A 14659-nucleotide genomic window follows, 5' to 3' on the forward strand; every position below is an offset into this window, starting at 1 on the left:
CTTGATCACAAGATCATGAGTTCAAGCCCCACACTGGGCACAGAGATTGCTTTAAAAATAAAATCTTTAAGGGGCACCTGGGTGGCTCAGTCAATTAAGCATCTGACTTTGGCTCAGGTCATGATCTCAGGGTCCCGGGATCAAGCTCCAGGTAGGGCTCCCAGCTCAGTGGGGAGTCTGCTTCTCTCGCTCCTCTTCCATACCTCCTCTCCCCTCCCCACCCACCTGCTCATGCTCTTTCTCTCTCTCTGTCTCAAATAAATAAATAAAGTCTTTTTAAAATGTTTTTTGAAAATAAAATCTTTAAAACAAATTAAAAAAAATGAGTAGGTCTATATTCCAACAAAACTTCATGGGCACCAAAATTCAAATTGCATATAATTTTCATGTGTCATGAAATACGATTCTCTTTTGATTCTCTTTATACCACTAAAAAAATATAAAAACGATTCTTGGGCCATAGCAGTCCAGAAGCGGGCAGCCAGGTGGATTTAGCCTGTCAGCAGCAGTTTGCCCACCTCTGATTTTTGAGTGATGGGTTGTATTATGTTGGAATGGTTCAAAGAACATAAACTCTGGGGCACCTGGGTGCCTCAGCTGGTAAGCGTCCGACTCTTGGTTTCGGCACAGGTTATGATCTTAGGGTCATGCAATCAAGCCCTGGGTCAGGCTCTACATTCAGCAGGGAATCTGCTTGAAATTCTTTCTCCCTCTGGCACTTTTCCAACTCACTCTCTCTCTCTCTCAAATATATAAATAAAAATAAAATCTTGAGAAGGGGGCACCTGGGTGGCTCAGTGGGTTAAAGTCTCTGCCTTCAGCTCAGGTCATGATCCCGGAGTCCTGGGATCGAGCCCCAACATCGGGCTCTCTGCTCTGCGGGGAGCCTGCTTCCTCCTCTCTCTCTGCCTGCCTCTCTGCCTACTTGTGATCTCTCTCTCTGTCAAATAAATAAATAAATAATCTTTAAAAAAAAAAAATCTTGAGAAGAAAGAAACTCTGCCTTTCCACAGTCCTACACCTGGGGAGCCAGGCAAAACCATTACCCTCCCTGAGTCTCCATTTCTTCTAAAATGAAGATAATCACAGGAACGTGGTGAGAACTAAGTGAGGTGATGTCAGTAACAGAAGTTCCAGAAGATTCCAGAGAGTGAGCTCCAGAGAAAATTGAGTGCTTCACATGTCATCTCTTCTTTCTCTTACTTCCTATCTTTCTACCTGGGTTTTTCGCTTCTTTCTCTACCTTTGTACTTCATCTTCCCTTGTAGCAACGGGTTCAGTAATGAAGCACTAAATGGATTTGCTCTCAGGGCGCCTGGGTGGCTCTGTGGGTTAAGCCTCTGCCTTCAGCTCAGGTCATGATCTCAGGGTCCTGGGATCGGGCTCTCTGCTCAGCAGGGAGCCTGCTTCCCCACCTCACTCTCTGCCTACTTGTGATCTCTGTCTGTCAAATAAATAAAATCTTTTTTAAAAATTGATTTGCTCTCAACACAAGCAAAACCAGCCCCTTCCCATGTTGACCTGAATGCTCCTAGCCTGACCCTTTTCCTCTTGGTGTCAGTGCCTGACCTGGCCCCTGGAGGGCTGGGTATCAGCTACAATTAAATATCAGGGAGAGACTAATGAAGCCACAACTGATACATCAAGCTGGGTCTCATCTCTCATCTCTCTATGAAAGCATCCCATTAGGGATACAGGGTCCCCATTAGGGATACAGGGTAGAGGATTTACAGTAGAAGTAAATGTCAGTGGCAATTATGTGTGTCCCATCTTTCTTAACAGAGCTGCCACCTAGGGCGCCTGGGTGGCTCAGATGGTTAAGCATCTGCCTTCAGCTCAGGTTATGATCCCAGGGTCCTGGGATCAAGCCCTACATTGGGTTCCCTGCCCGGCGGGAAGCCTGCTTTCCCTCTCCCACTCCCCCTGCATGTGTTCCTACTCTCACTCTCTCTCTCTGTCAAATAAAAAAATAAAATCTTTAAAAAAAAAAAAAAAAGAGCCGTCACCCACTCCCTCTACCCTCAACCTCCCTCCAGCTCCCTAAGGTTTGCGATGATCAAATCTACCAATCACAAAACTACAGGTCGGAGCATCTTCTCCCAAGCTAGTTAGTCCCACAGTCTGGACGGAGGTAGGGAGGCATCCCTCCCCATCACGGATGGAAAAAGTGAACAATGAGACCCAGGAAGAAAGGAGGTAGGGAGGTGGCCTGAGATTCCTGAGAGCTGGAGACTGGAATCCAAGTGGGGTCTTCAGAACTGCCAAAACTTGATTCTTTCCAACTGTGAAAATATCCAGAAGTTATTTTACAAAAGCATGCTCTGACCTACTGCTTCTTGAGGAATGGGATCAGAAATCCCCACATAGAAAATGCTTTCTGTCAGATCTTGAGAACACCCAAGGAAGTCTATTCCCACTGGCCAAGGCTCCACAGTTGAGTAGTAGATGAGTTGAGGTAGGGACAAATGATGCTTTAGAATTAGGAGTCCATGTCCAAATATCTGCCACTTACTGGCTTGTGACCCTGAACTTACTCAAACAAGATAACCGATGAGACAGCATCCTTTGTCCTATTGGGTTTTCCTGTTAGTATTTCTTCCAGAAAGATCCTTCTGACCATAAATTCCTCTCCAAAGATTTAATGCTTTCAGCGAGATGCTTAATGGCAGGGGGTACCTCATATCCTTCACTATCCCCAGCAACCAGCCAAGTGCCCAGACCCAGCAAGTGCACAAAAGGTCCAAAGTCTACCTATTGACTTAGGAGTTTTGGGAAAGAGTAACAAAGAAACTAGAGGGAATGAAACTATGAATGAAACAGTTCAAGGTAATTCCCATAACTGATGTTTCCAGATGGAAAGTTCCACTGAGTACCCAGAACAAGGGATGCAGAAAGCCACAAATCAAGGCATGACATTACAAAACCTTGTGTTACCAAAAATAAAGAATAGATTCCAAAAGTTTCCAAAGGAAAAGATCTTTTTCTAAGTTACCTTGAAAGAAAGAGAACTTTAATATTAACCAATTTCTCAGTAACAATACTGTACGTTGTAAGAACGATGTCCTAAAATTCTAAAGGAGTTAATTTTCAGACTTACGTAGATATTTTCAAACATCCATGTTCTTAAAAAAAAATTCTCTTGGGGCGCCTGGGTGGCTCAGTGGTTAAGCATCTGCCTTCGGCTGAGGTCATGATCCTAGGGTCCTGGGATTGAGCCCTGTGTCAGGCTCCCTGCTCAGTGGGAAACCTGCTTCCCCCTCTCCCCCTCTCCCTGCTTGTGCTCTCTCTCTCTCACTGTCTCTCTCTCTCTCTCTCTCTCTGTTTCAAATAAATAAATAAAATCTTTTTTAAAAATTCTCTAAGGCACCTCATTTTAGGAAGTTATTTGAGAATGTGCTAGAGCAAAACAAGGAGCCAAGCCAAGAAAAATGTGGGACCAGGAAATACAGGTATACCAACCAAGAGAACAGAAGGAGAATCCCCAATTCCAGATGGGGCACACTGAAGGAAGCAGACACCTGATCTAATGGCACAGCTTGGGGCGGGAGTGGGGTGGGGTGAATATAAAGGAAGGCAATGCAAGAATTAAATATAATCAAAATACACCACTTCCACTTACAGTAAATAATATTTATAGTCATAATAATGGAAATACCATTTAACCAAAAATAACAAAATTGCCATATCGGAAGGATTGAATACAGAAGAAGAGACTGGTGCAACAGACATAAATCCTCATTTATTACAGCAGGAAGAAAACAGAAAATGGCTAAAGCTGATAGATCATGAGATTGTAGCATCGGCATATTACTTAGAGATATAGAAGGAAGGACTAAGGTGATTCAAAATGGCAGCCTCCAAGAATCAGGACCAAGGGTTAGCAGAAGTGAGGCAGGGAGTGTCCTTTCACTGTAAGCCTTTGGTTATCACTTGATTTCTTTTTTAGGATTTATTTATTTATTTGAGGGAAAGAGAGAGAGAGAGTGAGAGTGAATGTGAGTGGGGATAGGGGCAGAGGGGAGAATCTCAAGCCAACTCCACACTGAGCACAGAGTCCAACCCAGGGCTCCAGCTCATGACTCTGAGATCATGATTGGAGCCAAAATCAAGAGTCAGTCATCCAACCAACTGAGCTACCCAGGTGCCCTGGTATCACTTGATTTCTCAATCATACATATTGTTTTCACAAAAATGTTTAAATCTGAGTGAAGTATGACATGAAACAAAAAACCTGATGAACAAAGACTAGAGGAAGAACAGAAATCAACTCATGTACTAGGGTCTTTGGGTAATTGTTTTCTTTCCCTTTGTTACATTTTGCTGTGGGGTAAAACTGTGTATATGTATATAGATATACATATATGATTATATGTTATATACCTCATATATTATATAATAATTATTACATACTATATCTTCTTATATCTATCTTATGTCTATTTATTTATAGGTTAGGTCTAATTTCAGTACTTGCTATAACACAAAAATGCTTAAATTGTTATAAAAGGATTCTGGGAGAGAGGCAAGATGGCAGAGGAGTAGCAGACTGAAATGACATCAGGTAGCAGGAGTTCAGCTAGATAGTTATCAAACCATTCTGAACCCCTACAAACTCAACAGAAGATCAAAGAGAAGAAGAGAGGCAATTCTAGGAACAGAAAATTGACCACTTTCTGAAAGGTAGGACGTGTGAAGTGAGTCCGAAACAGGAAGACAGACCACGTGGGGAGGAGCTGAAGTGGAGCAACGGAAGACAAAATCTGAACTTCTAGAAGTCTGCTCCACTGAGGGACATCGCCCCAGAGGTTAAGCAGCGGTGGAGCCCTCATGCGGACAGTGTGGTCTCAGGTCCTGCAGGGTCACAGAAGGATCGGGGGTATCTGAGTATAGCAGAGCTTGTAGATATCAGAGCGGGGAAGCCGGCTACAGAGACGGAGCCAAGTAGGGAGCTCTCAGCTGGGGATTACCTTAAACTGTGATCCATGGCACAATCATACCACTGCTCTTTGAGCAGGGTCCCCACAAGGCGCAGATCCAGGGAGACTCATCTTCCTCCTCTGGAGGCAGGCAAGAATCAGCTGGGTTTGGAGACTCCAAACGGGGTTGTGTGCCAGAGACAGAAACGCTCGGTCACAGGCCAGGTGAGCTTGGAGTTCGGCTGGAGACCAGGGAGATGGGAGGGACTGAGCACTTTTCTCCAAGCGTGCACTGAGTAGTGGGGCCCTGAGCTCTCAGTTCCTCCAGGCCAGAGATTGAGAGGTCGTCATTTTCATTCCCGTCCTCCAGAGCTCTATGGAAAGCGTTCAGGGAACAAAAGCTCCCGAAAGTGAACCAGAGCAGATTACTTAGCCCGTTCCCTGGCAAGTTCAGTGCAGTTCCGCCTCCGGCAAAGACTTGAGAATCACTACAACAGGAGATCAGCAAGAACATCCAGCCAAGACCAAGCTTGGAAAAGCAAGGAAAACAGTGGAATTCCAGAGGAGGGGAAAACAAAACATGGAATTCATGGCTTTCTCCTCATGATTCTTTAGTCTTACAAAGTTAATTAAATTTTTTTAATTTGGGGGCACCTGAGCGGCTCAGTAGGTTAAGACTCTGCCTTCAGCTCGGGTTGTGATCTCAGGGTTCTGGGATCAAGCCCCGCATCAGGGTCTCTGCTTAGCAGGGAGCCTGCTTCCCCTCTTTCTCTCTCTGCTTGCCTCTCTGCCTACTTGTGATCTCTGTCAAATAAATAAAAAAATCTTTAAAAATTTTTTTTAATTTTATTTTTTTCTTATTCTAATTTTTTTTAATTTCCTCTTTCCTCTTTTAAAGTTTTTAAACTAGTTTATCTTAACAATACCTTTCTTTAAAAAAATCTCTTTGAACCTTCATTATTATAGTCATATTATATCCTTCATTGTATCTCACTTTATTTTTTGTATACATATAGGGTTTTTTCTTCAAAAAATGTTGGGATACAATTTTTTCTAATAGATCAAAATATACCCTAAATCTAACAGGGCTTTGTTCTAGTCTCTAGCCTGAGCACATTCTCTCCACTTTCTTTTTCTTTCTTTTTCCAACCAACTTATCTTATCAATTCCTTTTTTAGAATTTTTTGCAATTTTCATCTTTACAGTCATATTCCATCCCTTCATCGTGTTTACCCTTATTTGTGTGTGTGTGTGTGTATATATATATATATATATATATATATATGTTTTCTTTCTTTAAAATTTTGAGAGGTACTTTCTTCTAAGAGACCAAAGTACACCCAGAATCAAGTGGGTGGCTCTGTTCTATTCACCAGTCTAATATATATATATATTTTTTTAATTTATTTTTACCCTTTTTCTTTCCCCCCAGTTTGGGGTCTCCTCTGATTTGGTTAGTGTACATTTTTCTGGGGTCTTTGCCACCTTTTAGTATTTTATTCTCTCATTCATATATTCTTATCTGGATAAAATGACAAGGTAGAAAAACTCACCACACACACACACACAAAAGAGGCAGTACCAAAGGCTAGGAACCTAATCAATAGGGACATTGGTAATATGTCAGATCTAGAGTTCAGAATGATGATTCTCAAGGTGCTAGATGGGCTTGAAAAAGGCATGGAAGATATTATAGAAACCCTATCTGGAGAAATAAAAGAACTAAAATCTAACCAAGCTGAAATCAAAAAAGGAATTAATGAGGTGCAATCAAGAATGGAGGCTCTCACTGCTAGGATAAATGAGGCAGAAGAGAAAATTAGAGGTATAGAAGACCAAATGAAGGAGAATAAAGAAGCTGAGCAAAAGAGAGACAAACAACTACTGGACCACAAGGGGAGAATTCGAGAGATAAGTGATACCATAAGACAAAACAATATTAGAATAATTGGGATTCCAGAAGAAGAAAGGGGGCAGGGAGAAGGTATGTTGGAGCAAATTATAATAGAGAATTTCCCTAATATGGCAAAGGGAACAAGCATCAAAATCCAGGAGGCACAGAGAATCCCCCTCAAAATCAATAAAAATAGGTCTACACCCCGGCATCTAACAGTAACACTTACTAGTCTTAGTGAAAAGAGAAAATCCTGAAAGCAGCTCAGGACAAGAAGTCTGTAACATACAATGGTAGAAATATTAAACTTACAGCAGACTTATCCACAGAGACCTGGCAGGCCAGAAAGGACTGGCATGATATATTCAGAGCATTAAATGAGAAAAATATGCAGCCAAGAATACTATCTCTGGCTAGGCTATCATTGAAAATAGAAGGAGAGATTAAAAGCTTCCAGGACAAACAAATATTAAAAGAATTTGCAAATACCAAACCAGCCCTACAGGCAATATTGAAAGGGGTCCTCTAAGCAAAGAGAGAACCTAAAAGTAGTATACCAGAAAGGAACAGAGACAGGAAGAAATAGAAAACCTGAACAGACCCATAACCAGTAAGGAGATTGAAGCAGTCATCAAAAGTCTCCCAACAAACAAGAGTCCAGGGCCAGACGGCTTCCCAGGGGAATTCTACCAAACATTTAAAGAAGAATTCATACCTATTCTCCTGAAACTGTTCTGAAAAACTGAAATGGAAGAAAAACTTCCAGACTCATTTTATGAGGCCAGCATAACCTTGATCCCAAAATCAGACAAAGACCCCATCAAAAAGGAGAATTACAAATGTCCTTGATGAACACAGATGCAAAAATTCTCACCAAAATACTAGCCAATAGGATCCAACAGTAGATTAAAAGGATTATTCACCACAATCAAGTGGGATTTATTCCTGGGCTGCAAGGTTGGTTCAACATCTGCAAATCAATCAATGTGATACAAGACATTAATAAAAGAAAGAACAAGAACCATATGATACTCTCAATAGATGCTGAAAAAGCATTTGACAAAGTACAGCATCCCTTCCTGATCAAAACTCTTCAAAGTGTAGGGATAGAGGGCACATTCCTTAATATCATCAAAGCCATCTATGAAAAACCCACAGTGAGTATCATTCTCAATGGAGAAAAACTGAGAGCTTTTCCCCTAAGGTCAGGAACACAGCAGGAATGTCCATTATCACCACCCACTGCTATTCAACATAGTACTAGAAGTCCTAGCCTCAACAATCAGACAACAAAAAGAAATTAAAGGCATCCAAATCAGCAAAGAAGAAGTCAAACTCTCACTTTTTGCAGATGATATGATACTTTATGTGGAAAACCCAAAAGACTCCACTGCAAAACTGCTAGAACTTATACAGGAATTCAGTAACATATCAGGATATAAAATGAGTGCTCAGAAATCAATTGTATTTCTCTACACCAACAGCAAAACAAAAAAAAAAAAAAAGAGAGAGAGAAATTAAGGAGTCGATCCCATTTACAATTCACCCAAAACCATAAGACACCTAGGAATAAATGTAACCAAAGAGGCAAAGAATCTGTACTCAGAAAATTATAAAGTACTTATGAAAGAAATTGAGGAAGACACAAATAAATGGAAAAACATTCCATGCTCATGGATTGGAAGAACAAATAGTGTGAAAATGTCTATGCTACCTAAAGCAATCTACACATTTAATGTAATCCCTATCAAAATCCCATCAATTTTTTTCAAAGAAATTGAACAAATAATCCTAAAATTTATATGGAACCAGAAAAGACCCCAAATAGCCAGAGGAATGTTGAAAAAGAAAGCCAAAGTTGGTGGCATCACAATTCCAGACTTCAAGCTCTAATACAAAGTTGTCATCATCAAGACAGTATGGTACTGGCACAAAAACAGACACATAGATCAATGGAACAGAATAGAGAAATAGACCCTCAACTCTATGGGCAACTAATCTTTGACAAAGTAGGAAAGAATGTCCAATGGAAAAAAGACAGTCTCCTCAACAAATGGTGTTGGGAAAATTGGACGGCCACATGCAGAAAAATGAACCTGGACCATTTCCTTACACCACACACAAAAATAGACTCAAAATGGATGAAGGACCTCAATGTGAGACAGGAATCCATCAAAATCCTTGAGGAGAACACAAGCAGCAACCTCTTTGACCTCAGCCACAGAAACTTCTTCCTAGAAACATTGCCAAAGGCAAGGGAAGCAAGGGCAAAAATGAACTATTGGGACTTAATCAAGATCAAAAACTTTTACACAGCAAAGGAAACAGTCAACAAAACCAAAAGACAACTGACAGAATGGGAGAAGATATTCACAAATGATATATCAGATCAAGGGCTAGTATCCAAAATATATAAAGAACTTGTCAAACTCAACACCCAAAGAACAAATAATCCAATCAAGAAATGGGCAGAGGACATGAACAGACATTTCTGCAAAGAAGACATCCAGCTGGCCAATAGACACATGAAAAAATGCTCAACACCCCTCAACATCAGGGAAATACAAATCAAAACCACAATGAGTTATCACCTCACACCAGTCAGGATGGCTAAAATTAACAAGTCAGGAAATGACAGATGTTGGCGAGGATGCAGAGAAAGGGGAACCCTTCTACACTGTTGATGGGGAATGCAAGCTGGTGCAGCCGTTCTGGAAAACAGCATGGAGATTCCTCAAAAAGTTGAAAATAGAGCTACCCTATGACCTAGCAATTGCTCTACTGGGTATTTACTCTAAAGATACAAATGTAGTGATCCAAAGGGGCACATGCACCTGAATGTTTATAACAACAATGTCCACAATAGTCAAACTATGGAAAGAACTTAGATGTCCATCAACAGATGAATGGATAAAGAAGAGGTGGTATATATATACAATGGAATACTATGCAGCCATCAAAAGAAATGAAATCTTGCCATTTGCAACAATATGCATGGAACTAGAAGGTATTACGCTGAGTGAAATAAGCCAGTCAGAGAAAGATAATTATCATATGATCTCCCTGATATGAGGAATTTGAGAGGCAAAGTGGGGGGTTTGAGGGCTAAGGAAGGAAAAAATGAAACAAGATGGGACCGGGAGGGAGACAAACCATAAAAGACTCTTAATCTCACAAAAGAAACTGAGGGTTGCTGCTGGGAAGTGGGTATGGAGAGGGTGGTTGGGTTATGGACATTGGTGAGGGTATATGAAATGGTGAGTGCTATGAAGTGTGTAAGCCTAAAGATTCACAGACCTGTACCCCTGGGGCAAATGATATATTATATGTTAATAAAAATAATTAATATATTTAAAACATTTTAAAAAACAAAAAGGATTCTGGAAAGATGGTAGAAGTGTGATCATAATTTCTCAATGATCTCCAAATTAAAGAAAAAAAGAAGAAGCAACTAGATAACAAAACCAAAAATGACCAACATTTACATCAAAATGTGACAATGTATACTCGTGAACCCTAAATTATAAATAAGTGGCGGCAAACCACAATGGCCACAAGACCATCCCTGTTGGCACTGTGAGTATCTATCAGGAGGAAGTGGAGAGAAGCAGCGAGAACCCTGATAGAGGCCACAGGTGTTCTCTAGGAGACACTGAGGGCCAATCTCCGAACAGCAGCTGCCATGGGGAAGCATCTGGCCACCTCCAAGCCTGGGTGAGCGGAAGGGGTATGCTGTGAAGGCCAAGGGCTTACTTCTCGAGGACACACAGTGCACCCAAAAGGCATGTGCATTCAACAAAATGAACCAATGACTGGTTCCAATCAAGTTCAAACACATTTTTCAAATAACCAGACATAAAAGAACATTATGGGTCAGAATTAGAAAGACTCGGAAGTGAGGTGAGATACCCAGGAAAGAACAGAAAAGGGAAGGAAAGCACCGTTTCAGAAATGAAGACTAGACCAGAGAGAACACAAGATCAGATAGACACATGTTTCTTAAGAGAAAAAGAAGGTGAAAACAGCAGCCAGGGGGGCAGGGGTGGGGAAGCATTGAAATAAAAAGAAATAAAGAACAGATCTAAAAAAGCAAGACTGACAAATACTGAACACAGGTAAGAATATCAGACAGAGAGCAGAGCTCCTGAAGAAAACCCACACAAGGGAACAGAACAGATGCCGTGAAGGAGAATTCAAGAACACATTCCTCAGTCACTGTATTGTACACCTGACACTAATAGAACGCTGTATGTCAACTACACTGGAATTTAATTAATTAAAATATTAAAACACTTAATAGAAAGAAACAAAGAAAACTTCCCCAAAATAAAAAAAAAAATTTGAAACCTCCCATTGAAAGAGCAGACATCATACCTGAGAATACCAACCCAGAATGACCAGCACCAAGACATTCTGGTACAATGACCCAAGACTCTTCAAGAAAAAAGAAAAACGCCTTCAACCTTCTGGAAAATCAGAACATCAGACTTCATAAGGGAAAGAAATTCAGGTTATTATGAGACCTTCCAACAGCAACACTTTATGCCAAAAGGAAAAGGAGTGATCTCTTTAAGATACACGAGGAACGGAAGTAGGAGGCCAAGACTTTATGTCTGGTAAAACTGACCTTCAAGCGGTGGAGGCTGTTGGCATGAGAGCTGAAACTGGGCCCCCAGACAGGGTGGGCAAGGAGAGCCAGAGGGAAGAGGCAGGCCACCCCCTCCAGGGCCAGGTGCAGGATTCCTAAGCAAGGGAACTTCCTTGCTAGGCTGATCTCAGGCAGCTGCAAGACGAGCAGATCTCCACCTCCACCCGCCAGAACCTGAAAAGCTTCTGTGGAGGCCTTCATGGGGTTCAACCGTGTCTCTCGTCCAGATTGCAACAGACTGCGGTCTCAAGGCTGCATCCTGCTGCCAGCTTCCAGGGTGGGCAAGGCCAGCGGGAGGTCCACTCCAAGGACAGTGGAGGGGATGGGAGGCTTCTGGTTGCCCCAGTCAGCTCACAGGTCGACCCATGATCATGTCCTCTCAGTGACCTCTTCCAACAAAGACGCAGACCAACCTTATCAACATGCACTAAATTCACTGCCCCACCCCCAGTTCTGTCTACGGAAAATGTTTAGGCACAGTAACCAACCTCAGTAGCAATAAGCAATACCAGCAACCAGAGTATATGGTCCTAAAATACGATTTCTCGTTCGAAGAAAGCAGCGATTGTCAGAGATACGGCTCCCGTGAGGTCTGAAGCAGGAAATATGTAAGATGAACCTGGGACATTCTGTCCTAGCAAATAGCAAGGAAACAATTTAAAATACCACTAGGACAGGTGCCTGGGTGGCTCACTTCATTAAGCGTCTGCCTTCGGCTCAGGTCATGATCTCTGGATCCTAGGATCGAGCCCCACATCCCTCTCTCCCCCTGCTGCTCTCCCTGCTTGTGCACTCTCTCCATTTGTCAAATGAATGAATAAAATCTTTAAAAATAAAATAATAAAAAAATTAAAAAACACTAGAGCAAAAACAACAACAAACCATTAGAGCTTGTCTAAAGGACTCAGGAACAAACTTGAAGAAGCTTTCACCTGCCCAAGACAACAAATGCAATGGATCAAAACCCATCAAATGTATTTAAATCCATAGGTTTGTAATTATATATAGGTTATACAATATACATAATAATTTCATGTATATACTTTATATGTGTGTGTATGTGTGTGTGTGTGTATATATATATATATATATATATATATATATATATATATTTTAAGATTGGAAACCATCAGAGGATGATAGGAAAATAACTAGTCTTAAAAACTGGTCAATGGGGGGAAATACCCCAGCATTTATCCTGCCATTCCTATATGACTACTTACCAACACTTGATAACCAAATAATAAATGAGGGTATTCTCTTTACAAAAGTTTTCCAATTAATAAATGGAAAAGAAATAATGGAATTAGAATATCACCATTTTGCAACTATTAATTAAATTAGGCATAAAAAGAAAGACCAGCAGATATCATGCACCTCCCATAGGCATGCCTAAGACTTCAGTCTAAGGCTAAAGAAACTGCCCTGAGTTTTGATCTGATCTCTGATCTAGTTTACCAGGAATATGGTAAGTTTACTGAGGAATATGCTTAATTATACTATGAGTACGCCATCAGCAAAGCCCAGACTGTGCAAAACTCTGCAAGCCAAATGGCTAGAATTCGTCAATAGATAAATCATAAAGAAAAAAAAAAAGGATGAAGGAGGAACTTACAGATTGAAGGAAACTTGCAAGATATATAGCATTTTGGCAGGATGCCTGGGTGGCTCAGTTGGTTAAGCGACTGCTTTCAGCTCAGGTCGTGATTCCAGGGTCCTGGGATCGAGTCCCACATCAGTCTCCTGGCTCAGTGGGGAGCCTGCTTCTCCTTCTCCCCCTCCCTCTGATGCTTCCCCCCAGCCCATGCTCTCTCTTGCTCTCTCTCTCAAATAAAAATGAAGTCTGAAACATAACAAAAAAAGAAATCACATTTTTTAACCAGATAAGACTAACTGACATTGTCCATTGTCCAGGAGCACGTATTTGCATAAGAAAATGAAAAAAAGCAAAGAATTGGCTACTATACAAATCAGGAGAGTGGTTATTTATGGGGAGAAAGGGTGCTGGATTGGGACAGTGCACGTGGAGGGGTTCTTGGCACGGGAGCAGAATTTTATTTCTTGATCTGATCGGTATTGACCTTATAATAATTCATTAAACCATGCATTTGTTACATGTAGCTTTTTGTACCTGTGTTTTCTTTTTCCATAAAAAGCTACAATATGCTTTAGTAATGAGTCAGTTAGAGATTTTCACAAAGGTTCAATGAGGATATTAACCTGTAAAGGTTTTTGTAAGGCAATATAGCCATATCTACCTATATTTCAAATTAATACTGGTCCCATGTGCTTCATGGGTCAGAAGAAAATAAAATAATGAATGTGGCTCTGGATGGATAAATGTGAAGATCTACAGACATGCCCAGATAAAGATGAGCACAGGCTAATTGAGCCCCTAGTTAATGTCAGGGACAGTACTTTGGGACACACTCTGGACACATCCTCTCACTGAGCCCTTTACACATCTCTGTGAGATACTTACCATCATTTCCAATGTGGCAACAAAGGCTCAGAGGGGTTCAATGACTTACCCAGACTCAAACAGCCAACTTGGCCAGGACTATAGTCATAGCCAAGTGAAAGCACTTCTCACTTCAGAAATTAGGTCTCCAGACCTAAGGGAACAAGGAAACACTAGCATCTACCCTGTCACTGTATCAAACAATGAAGAAGGATGAAACCCAATGATTTACTGAACAAAATGGAATGCTCCTGATGACATATACGAGCAAGAAGACCAGAGGTCTTGCGTGAGAAATTATCCTTTGTAGAAAGTGCAATAGTGTAAAATTCTTTAGTATCTTTTCAGCAATATCATAAACATTTTTTAGAACACCTAAGTATTAAATGATTCTGAAATTTTTAAATGCATGATCATATAGATAGGTCCTTGAAGGGACTTGAAGTAAACCCACTCGACAGACAACCAAGTGGACACCCAGCTGAAGATTCAGTGCACCCTCTCTGGGGTGAGCCTACCAGCCTCACAGCCACCGAGCACCCTTCCTGATCCCTCCTGAGAGAGAACTAGTGTCCTCCATAGACAGGACCACCCTGTCCTAGCAGCCTCTGAGCCACAGGCAGAAGTCTGGCTCTTGGGTTTCTGGAGATGAGCACCGGGCAAAATTCTGGCAGGAAGAGGAGAAGCCGAAAAGAGAATTCACAGACATGAATGAGGGTCAGGCAGGTCCCCAAGGGAAA

The sequence above is a fragment of the Meles meles genome, chromosome 18, assembly GCF_922984935.1.
Source record: "Meles meles chromosome 18, mMelMel3.1 paternal haplotype, whole genome shotgun sequence".
NCBI classification, from domain to species: domain Eukaryota; kingdom Metazoa; phylum Chordata; class Mammalia; order Carnivora; family Mustelidae; genus Meles; species Meles meles.